At 55.1% G+C, this 9,717-nt stretch overlaps 1 protein-coding gene across 15 annotated transcripts in view; it reads right to left on the minus strand.

Moving 5' to 3' along the window:
* Positions 1-7,163, minus strand: part of CYRIB (CYFIP related Rac1 interactor B) — a 156,294-nt gene extending 149,131 nt beyond the window's left edge. For 5 of the 15 annotated variants that reach the window (XM_067018032.1, XM_067018026.1, XM_067018034.1 and 2 more), the window contains exon 1: positions 6,769-6,871. The gene's annotated coding sequence lies outside the window, so the exon portion shown is untranslated. Of the gene's footprint in view, positions 1-6,487; positions 6,892-7,142 lie in introns of those variants that run through there. The other 10 variants (XM_067018037.1, XM_067018031.1, XM_067018022.1 and 7 more) reach the window with 7 other exon arrangements.
* Between the last annotated feature and the right edge of the window lie 2,554 nt (positions 7,164-9,717).

Consider the following 9,717-nt stretch of genomic DNA (forward strand, 5'->3'; position numbering starts at 1 on the left):
ACAAGCTGCAAAACAGGCATCGGGATGCCGGGGGAGGTTAGGCAAGCTGCAAAAGACTCCACAGTTAGGGAGTCATGTGTGAACCAAGAGGTACCAGGTCCTAAGTTCCAAGGTTCTTCTCCCTTTCAAAGGAGAACCCCAGGGGGGCCAACCCCAGCGTTCAGCTTTGCATAAAAGCACTGCAGCAGTTTGCAATTACCTTACAGAAGTACCTACCCTCCCATCAAATCCATATCCCGTGTCACTGCCAGAAGGATATAGCCCTGGCCTGAAATCAGCACTGGACAAATCAGTTCCCACCCAGCGGTGACTATGTCTTCGTGGGGAGGGGGTGTGCCTTTGGAGTGTTTCTACAAAGGGGCTAGGTTAGCAACTAGAGCGCACGTTACCTCATTCAGTCCTGCAGACAATCCAGAGAGGCAGGTGTTATTAGCCCAGCTTTGTCCGAGATGGTTCTGGCTCGGCAAGGCCCGGCGATTCGCCCAAGGTTACACAGCTACTGAGCGGTAGGGCCGGGATGCCTCCGGCTCCACAGCCCGACGGTATCTGCTGAGCGGGCACTGGGTTACAATTCCACAGACCTCCAAGTAGCCAGACACAGCCGGGCCCGGGACACTCCACCAAGCGAACGAGCCAAGGACGGGGCTTTTCTTCCTCCTGCCGCCCAGGCCTCTGTCCACCCTTACCCCCTCTGCATGGCTGTACCACTGTACCCGCCCCCCTCCTTACGCGAGGGTGCTGACTGCGGTAAGGGAGAGGAGGCCAGGAGCCTCTGACGGGGTGCACGGCTTCAAAGCCATCACTTTTCCCACGTCGGGCCTTCTTTTTCACTGTGGGTTTAAGGGCTTGGTCCCCTGCCCAAAGGTGGTCAGGGGCGGAGGTACCTTTTGCGCTGGAGGACGTCCGGCCCCCCGCATCTCCTCGGCCTCAGAGCCTTGCACTAAGGCAGCCTCGAGGCGCTCACAGAAAGACACTCCGGAGCCGTGTGATAAGCTCGGTTTGGGAGCCAGAAGACCTGGGTTCCGGCCCTGACTCTGCCTCTCCGGCAAAATGCTTCCCCCTCTGGGTCCCAGTCCCTCATCTGTTCAATTAAGAGGACGGGACGGCTGAAGCCTGAAACTCTGAGCGAGAGGATCCTGCTCAGTCCTTCCAGACCTCACCGCGGGTGAAGCCAGACAGACACACTCCCCCCTGCTTCCTTCCCTCCCTCTCCCGCCCCACCTGGGCTGCCCAGAGCGCCCGGGCCCTGCTGGGCTACGGAGCACCTCTGGGTGGCTGGAGGGGGCTCTTCTCCACCCTCCCTTCAGTCCCCACCATCTTCATATCGTGTGATTTGGGGCATGGCTGTCTCCTCTGCTAACTAAGCCATCAGCTGCCAGGAGCCTCCGGGATCATATTCTGATTCGCATCCTCAGTGCCAGCTGGGGTCCCAAATGAAAGAGGCAGGTGGGGACCTCCAAGCGCTCCCCTACTCAAAGTGTGGTCCACCGCCCAGAGCACCCCACGGGGAGGTGTTAGAAATGCAGGCCTTCCGCCCACCCCAGCCCATGACTCAGAATCTGCAAGGGAATCCCCAAGGGATCCGGGGGCACACGCCAGTTTGGGAAGTGTTGCAAGGTGTCCCCCATTTGACATGCCCTACCCTACATCCCTCGATTTGACCACCCAGCTGCCTCTTGACCTGTGGGCCTCAGTAGGGCTCACCAAAATGTAGCCTGTCATTAAGCAAAAGACATTCACCTTAGGAACCTTCTAGAAGCCTGCCACTGACTCGCAGATTCTACAAGCAGCATCTGAAATGTACAGCCCCCCAGAGCGATTCCTGGCATGTGTCACCCACTGGCTCTCTGAGTCTCAAGGAAGCCCAGGTGGCTTCAAAATGTTCAGGGCTCCCCCCCTCGCTTCTGTGGCTCTGGCTACCCTCGTGCTGCCGTCCATCAGCCCCCATAAATGGGTGACAGCCAACAGCAGAGACAGTCAGACCGACAGCCCACCTGCCCCCACGGGCCCTGCGACCGCTACTCTTGACCTTTATTCAACTTGGAAAGAAAAGGAACCCTTCCAAACCACGTTTTCAGTTTTTTTTTTTTTTTTTTTTAATAAACCCTGCAATGCCTCTAATGGCTTCAGGTCATCTTAAATATTTATAAAACTCATTCTCAGCATCACTTCTTTAAACAAATCTCCTCGTCAACTTCGATTATTTATGTATTTATGAACATGATGTCTCCTTCCCTTGGAGCAGATGGCAGCTAGTAAGTCTCTGGAAAGGAGAGGGAAAAAAAATCAACAGGACAAAACGTAAACTCAGTGACTCCCCAGTCTACTCTCCTTGACAAGCTCTGGTACAAGGATCTCTCCATTCTCAGTGGAAGCACCATACTGTGGACAGTCAAAAAGCGGTTTGGGAAAGCATGGAGACTTGAACTTGAATCTAGGATGAAGCTGTCACCCAAGGGCTTGATCCTCAGTGGAACGGGAGCCCCATTAACGGAGGGACAGGACGATGGGATTGAGGCCAGGATAGAAAGAGCCCAGGGGTGGCAGGAAAGTAACTGACATTTGCTGAGCACCATCTGTGTGCCATACACTGTGCTGGGAGGCTCCCCAGACCACCTCTGTGTTGACCTTCACAACAACCTTTCCAGGCAGCAAACATTATTCTTCATTTGAAAGATGAAGAAGGCCCAGAGAGAGGAAGGTCACGGAGCTAGTAAGCAGCACAACCAGGACGGAAACCCAGACAGTCTGGCCCCCAAACCCACACCCGTGCTGCCTCTGAAGCAAAAAAGGATGAGAGGAAAATACAGTTGCTGTTAACCTCATGCATCCTTGGCTACAAAGTTATTCTCTTCCCTGCAACCTGGGGAGGCCAATCACCCCTTTTAAGACCATCAAAGACTTCACTCCCAAAGTTCTACCCATGCAGCAGAACTCTGTCCATTTGACAATCTGGGGGGATCAAGTCTTGGGTGAAATCTGGAAGGAGTGGATACGAAGTTTATGAGAAGATATGAACTGAGTGTCATAGGCACATAAAGAGCTCGCTTTATGAGAGAGAGGGAAAAAGACCTTTTACCCTCAGGGGTGGATGAAAAACAGAATCATAATGTTTCTTTCTTCATCAGGCCTTTATCAAGTGTCCCAGACAGGGAAGGAGAAAAAGAATAAAATCAACCCTTCCCCCCACCCTTCCTCAATTTACTTCTCTCCAGAAGTGCCAACTCAAGTTAAAAAAGGGACATGGGTCTGGCCTTTGAGACACTTATGCTGTCTCTAGTTGAGGACACAGGGATCATTACTGCTGCTGCTGTTGATAACAATTAACATTGAGGGCTTCCCTGGTGGCGCAGTGGTTGGGGGTCCGCCTGCCGATGCAGGGGGCGCGGGTTCGTGTCCCGGTCCGGGAGGATCCCACGTGCCGCGGAGCGGCTGGGCCCGTGAGCCATGGCCGCTGAGCCTGCGCGTCCGGAGCCTGTGCTCCGCAACGGAAGAGGCCACAACAGTGAGAGGCCCGCGTACCGCAAAAAATAAATAAATAAATAAAATATAAACATTGATGGTTTTGGCCATTTAATGGGGGCCTGTGCTGACAGCATCACTCACACGACCGCAATGAGCAAAACCATCCCCCCGATAGATCGTCCCATTTCACAAATGAGAACACTGAGGCTCTGAGAGGTGAATACACTTTGTGACATGCACACAGGCAGTAAGAGCGGGCAGTGAGGTGTGAATGTGGATCCTGCCCGCATGTTCAGGAGTCCTGTGAACTGGATGGAATTGAGGCAGGGAGGATTTTGCCCGTTTATACATGAGGAGAAGAAAGTTCTAAGAAGGTCGTGACCTCTCGAAGGCTTCAGGCCAGGGCACAGCTAAGGTGGACTGACTTTAAATCTGATGTTTCACTGACACAACACTATCGCCACAATGCTTGCTGGAAGATGGTTTCGCTGGAGAGAGAGAAACCGCTTTGGCGGCCAAGTCCCAGACCTCCAAAGCCACAGGACAGCGGTCTCTTCAATCAAGGAGATCATGAGCGTAAGGCCACAACCCCCTGGCACTGGTGGCCCTCAGGAGTCCCTCCTGTCATGGGCTCTGGGTCCTGAAGCAAGAACTGACAGAGTCTGGGATTCCACAATGGGGAACCAAGACACACTTGGGAGGAATGGCCAGAGAACAACTGCAAAAGGTCACCTACAGGCCAGTGCGCTGACCTAGAGGTAGAGACAGACTGTACCTCCACAAAGAGCAAACCATCCCTCTTTTGTTCATTCTGTCAAAAAAAAAAAAAAAGCATGTACTGAGTATCCAGCATATGCCAGACAGCCTGCCAGGTGCCAGGGGAAACACAAAGGCCCTTCAGAAGGGAGCACAGTCCACAGGGAAGAGCGGGAGAGCTCTACAGCTGGAAGTCTGGAGTAAGGACCTGGAATCTGCTGCTTAATTGGCTGAGGGTCTTGGGCCAAGTCCTGCACTTTCTCTAAGTCATCAGATGAAAATAAAATCTCTACTTCATAGGTAACTATGGCCACTCTATGCCTTAAAAATGAATCTGTGCATGCTTAAACCGCAGCTGGCCACACAGAGGTGCCTGCTTTTTGCCTCTTAAAATAATAGCAGCACTCAGGCTCATCTCCTGCCCTCCAGCTGTGAGAGAAAAAACAAAAAACAACAAAAAAAGCACAGCTAAGGATCCTAAGAGAAGTGCACACAGACTTTTGGGAGCTGAGAAAGGAGAAAAGGAATGGCTGTCAAAGAAAACAAAATTACCTGAAAATCTCCCCAAGTGACCTGCGGAAATGCATAGTGAGCCTTTATGCGAAGGCCATTTCCGAGTACCCCTGAGGGTGAATCCACCCTGGGCTCCTTCAGCACACACGCCCTGCCCCTCCCCATGCCTAAAGTTTAGCAAGGATCCAGATAATGCAAATTACAACACGCCTCCCCAGGAAGAAAACTCAGGCCAGCTGACCACTTCTGCATGCCCCACCTAGGAGAAAACCCACCTCTCCCTAGCTTCCTCCTGTTTACAGGAACCCCAATGCCTGGGAAATCAGCCCAGCTGTCAGCCCTGGCAGCCCGCCCCAGCGGCTGGCGGTGGCAATCAAAATGAGGCTTCCTTTTCATTTCCACTAAATGCAATCTTCCAAGAATAGGAGAGGCTCAAAGTCAGAGTTTAAGCTCCTTTTCATAAGAAGTCAATATTTTCACAAGCTAATCCTCCTTGGGAAGGGGGTGGATTACATGTATCCCAGGTGGCAAAATGTGGCTCTCCGGGGACCGTGGAATGGATGTTACAGGGCAAGGAAGCCAAAATGTGGGACCACACCCAGCTACTCACTTCTCAAAATTCACCACCCACCTATTCATTTCACAGGTATCTATGGAGCACCTCCCGTGTGCCCCAGGCCCCCCTTCTAGGCGGTGGGGACGCAGAAATTAAAGGTGACTGACAATGACACGTCCCATCACTGCGCCCTCTCCAGGCCAGGAAATACACGCTCCTCTTCTCGAGGACCAACTCAAAGCAGCCCATTTTAGAGACAGGCGCCTAAGACTCAGAGAGGGCAAGCGATTCGCCCAAGGTCACACAGCTATTAAGTGGCAGAGCAAGGAATTAAACCTAGGTGCAAAGTCCTCAAGACACTCCCGGGCAGGGCCTCCTTCCCGCTCAACCCCTCCCCCTCTGGCTCCATTTCTGCGGCAGGGGGAGGATCAAAGACCGCCGCCGGGGGCTCCAGTAAGGGAAGTCCTCGGTTCCTCTTTCCTTCCACCCGGGACACAGGACACACAAGGTTCCATACCCACGGGGTGTGTACACAACCCCAAGGAAGCCGTGCAAGGCTGCAGGGGCATCCACTCGTTAACACTGAACTTACATTTTTTAAAAATGGAAAAAAAAATACGATGAAAAGATAAAGGGCAAAGAGGAAGTGCTCTTTAAACAGAGGCGGGTGGTTACCCCACGAGGAAGTCTTGAAGCCAAGGGAGATTCTGTTCACCCCCTCCAGTTCCTCAATTCTAAGAGACTGGCCTTCGAAGCCCCCAGTCGAAGTTAGCTGGGGGGTTGGGGGATGCACGGCGCCCGGGGTCAGACCCTGTGCCCGCACCTGGCTGGCAGGAGAGGTCAGCGGGGGAGCGGGCACGCCGGGCACCCCTCCCTCCGGGCGCAGCCGCGGTCCCCACAGCTGGGCGGCCCCGGGCGGCGGCCCCTCGGCGTGCGCCCCTAGCGCCCTCCAGCCCCCTCCCCCACGAGGCGCATCCTCGGGGCGCCCCACGCGCCGGGTGCTCCCACCGCTGCGGCGCCCCCTCTCCAAACGCAGGGCGCCCGGCGCGGCCCGGATCGCACTCCCACCTCTCCCTGCACCCATCGCGCGCGCGCCCCGCACCCCACGCCCTCCCCGGTGGCACATCGGCTCCCAGGACGCGCGCAGGCGAGCCGGGCGGCCCGGGCGGCGGCGCCGGAGGAGCCCGGGGCACGTACCTGGCGGCCCGGGCGAGCAGCGAAGGGAGCGCGGCCGCCGGCGCTGGAGCCTCGGAGCCTCGGGTGCCGCCGGCGCTGGAGCGCAGGAGCCTCGGAGCCTCGGGTGCCGCCGTCGCCGCCGCCGCCGCCGCTTCCGGGTTGGCGGGTCTCACGTCACCGCCACAGGTTTGCGAGCGGCCCCCTACGCGGCGGCCCAGCAGCAGCAGCCCCGGCGACTGCCAGGCGAGAAATAACTATAAAAGGAAGAGACACATCGAGGAGGAAGAGGAAACGCCGTTTACCTTCGAGAAGCCGCGCCGCCGGCGCTCGCACAAAAGGAGGACGCCCGCCGAAGCCGCCTCCCCCCGCGCCCCGTCCCCGCCGCATCGCGGGGCCCGGCGTCAGCGCGCGCGGCGCCCCGGGACCGCCCCGCGCCGGCCCCCACCCTACAACCCGGGGGCCGGGGCGCGGGTGACCTTGGGCAAGTCGCGGCAGGCGGCCGAGCGGCCGCCCGGGGGCGCGCTGGGGGGCTCGGCGCCCTCCCGGTGGCGTAGACGAGCGAGCTCCAGCTCTGCGAGGCGCGGGGATGGCCCAAGGGCACAGCCCGTCGGGCCCTCGGCGCCCCCCGACCTTCGGGCCGGCCGGGTTCGCGGCCCCGGGTCCGCCTCCCCCTCACCTGTGCGTGGGGAAGGATGCCGATCCCCGCCCCGCCCCCCTGGCGGTGGAGGCGTGGACAGCTTGTGCGTTCGAAACATCCATTCGGCCCTCGACAGATATTCGCTGAGGGCCTACCAAGTGCCAAGGCCGTCCTAGGTCCCCGAGAGGCAGCTGGGGATCCAAACAACATCCCTGCCGCGGGGGGCGGGGGTGGGGAGAGGGGGTGACAGGCAATAAGGAAAGATAACGCGGGGCCGGGGAGAGGGAGTGGAGTTATCTGTGCTACCCTAGAGGCTCTCCAAGGACTTCCAGCACTGAAATTCCCAGACAAAATGCCCCTCACTAGAACTCTCGTTTCCGGTATTGTAAGAGACCTCATCTTTCCCCTCGTCTGTAATGTCAAAGAGTGCATTTCTCTCCATGTAGCAAGACATGCCTAGGACACTGAAATGCTTCTTTTCTCCCTCTGACTTGCTCCCTCAGCCCTCAAAGCCATCCAGCACTGTCTTGAAATTCAGCCAAATTTCTTAGGAATATAGACAATGTTCTTTAAAGTATTTCCTCTGACCTCCAGCAGACATCAAGAATCACCTCAGAAGCTTCCACTATCTTTCCACCCTCCACCTCTCCTGATGTGTTGCCCGGAAAGGGGATGTGGTGACCAGTCACCAAATAATATTGAGTGCTGACTTACCTGATTATGACCTGTTTGTTTCCTTAGCGAACCCCTTCTAAAGCCCTGTGCTATGAGCTGGGGGCACTGAGATGGTAGGATTCCAACAGGACTTCCAAGAGGCTCCTAGCCCTGGAGGGAGATGGGGCCCCACCTGAATCCGTACCTGCAGGAAAGTAGCACAGATGACAGTGTATAGAGGAGACAGGGGAAAGAGGTGTTTACCCAGCTTGGAAGGGAGGGAGCCAAAGAGAGGACAACAGGAGGAAATCAGAAAGCCCTTCCTGGAAGTCCTGCGAGGCATTAGAATCACCTGGAAGCTTGCTCTCACCCCTACAAAAGGGGAACAGATGCCTCCCCGGCAGTGGTGGAGGGTGGCATGGGGAGGGGGTGGAACAGCTGGGTCTTGAACTATGACTGTGACAAGAAGCAGAGAAAGGGTTTGGAATCAGACACAGCTGAGCTGAGTTTAGTTTCTTTCTTGGCCGCCTACAAAGTGGCATGAATAATTCTGAACATTTTGGAAATACTCACCAGGTGCCAAACGCTGTCCCCCATCTAATTTAATTCTCACAACAGCCCCAGGGGGCAGGTTCATCGCGCTCAGTGTTTTGCAAGATACTGGAGCTGGGAGAGAGATGGAATTTGTGCAAGGTCAGACTAATTCGATAGTGGTGGAGCTGGGCATGCACCCAGATTGTCTGGCTCAAAGCCCCGCACTTAGCCATGCTGAGCCTCAGCTCGCTCATCTGTGAAATGGGGTTGACCATAACTACTTCATTAGGTGGTGGTGTGGGGGGCAGTTAAATGAAACAGCACATGCGTAGAACCTATAGCACATTAATAGGACCCAGGTGAGAGCTATCACCATGGTACTTACCATCACGGTAATTGTTAAAGGTATGGGGGCAGGAACTTTCTTGCCTGCTTAGGAACTGCAAACAGCGTGGCGTGATTGTAACGTAGAGTGTAAACGTGGGGAGTCAGGAAGCAGGGAAGAGTACATGAGGGCATGGGCAGGGGCTGCATCACACCCCACCCCACCCCACCCCACTCTGCCGCCGAATTCAGAGATGCCTGAGAGGAGAGATCCAACTCATTTGCATGCATCTCCGCTCACTGGATACAGGGAGGCTAAGGGGATGATTCTGGCCTTTGACCTTGCCTCATTCAATCAGGTCCCAATAGATCTGACAGACTCAAGCAAATGGAAACCTGGGGAAAATGCCTGGGAAAAGCTCTGGCAATTCACCACTGCAGTGACCTGCTCTGTTTCCCTGGGGTATCAACCCTGACAACAGCAGGTAGAAATCTATGTCTCAGTCTGTTTGGGCTCTTGTAACCAAATACCACAGACTGGGTGGCTTAAACAAACATTTACTTCTTATGGTTTTAGAGGCTGGGAAGTTCAAGATCAAGGCGCTGGCAGATTTGCCGTCTGGCGAGGGCCTGCTTCCTGGTTCATAGACGCCCCTCATCACTGTGTCCTCACATGACAGAAGAGGGGAAGGAGCTCTCTGGGGGTCTCTTTTATAAGGACATTTAATAAGCCCGTTTATGAAGGCTCTGCTCTCATGACCTAATTACTTCCCAAAGGTCTCACCCCCCAATACCATCACATGAGGTTTCGACATAGGCATCTTGGCGGGACACAAACTTTCAGTTCGTAACATCCAGCATCCTGAAAACAGAGCTGATTTTGGAGTCAGGAAGGCTGGCCTACCATTTCCAGTTGTGCAACCTGGTCATGTCATTAAACTTCTGACTCCTTTAATTTCCTTGTCTGTAAAATGGGAATAATAATATTCGTTCTGTCGTTGAGAAGGCACCATGAGATAATGAATTTTGAATGCTCTATAAACTGTAAAATAGCATATGCACATTTTAGTTTCAGTCTTAGAATCCTGTCCTCCCGTGGCAC

The sequence above is a fragment of the Kogia breviceps genome, chromosome 17 (assembly GCF_026419965.1).
Source record: "Kogia breviceps isolate mKogBre1 chromosome 17, mKogBre1 haplotype 1, whole genome shotgun sequence".
In the NCBI taxonomy this organism is placed as follows: Eukaryota; Metazoa; Chordata; class Mammalia; order Artiodactyla; family Physeteridae; genus Kogia; species Kogia breviceps.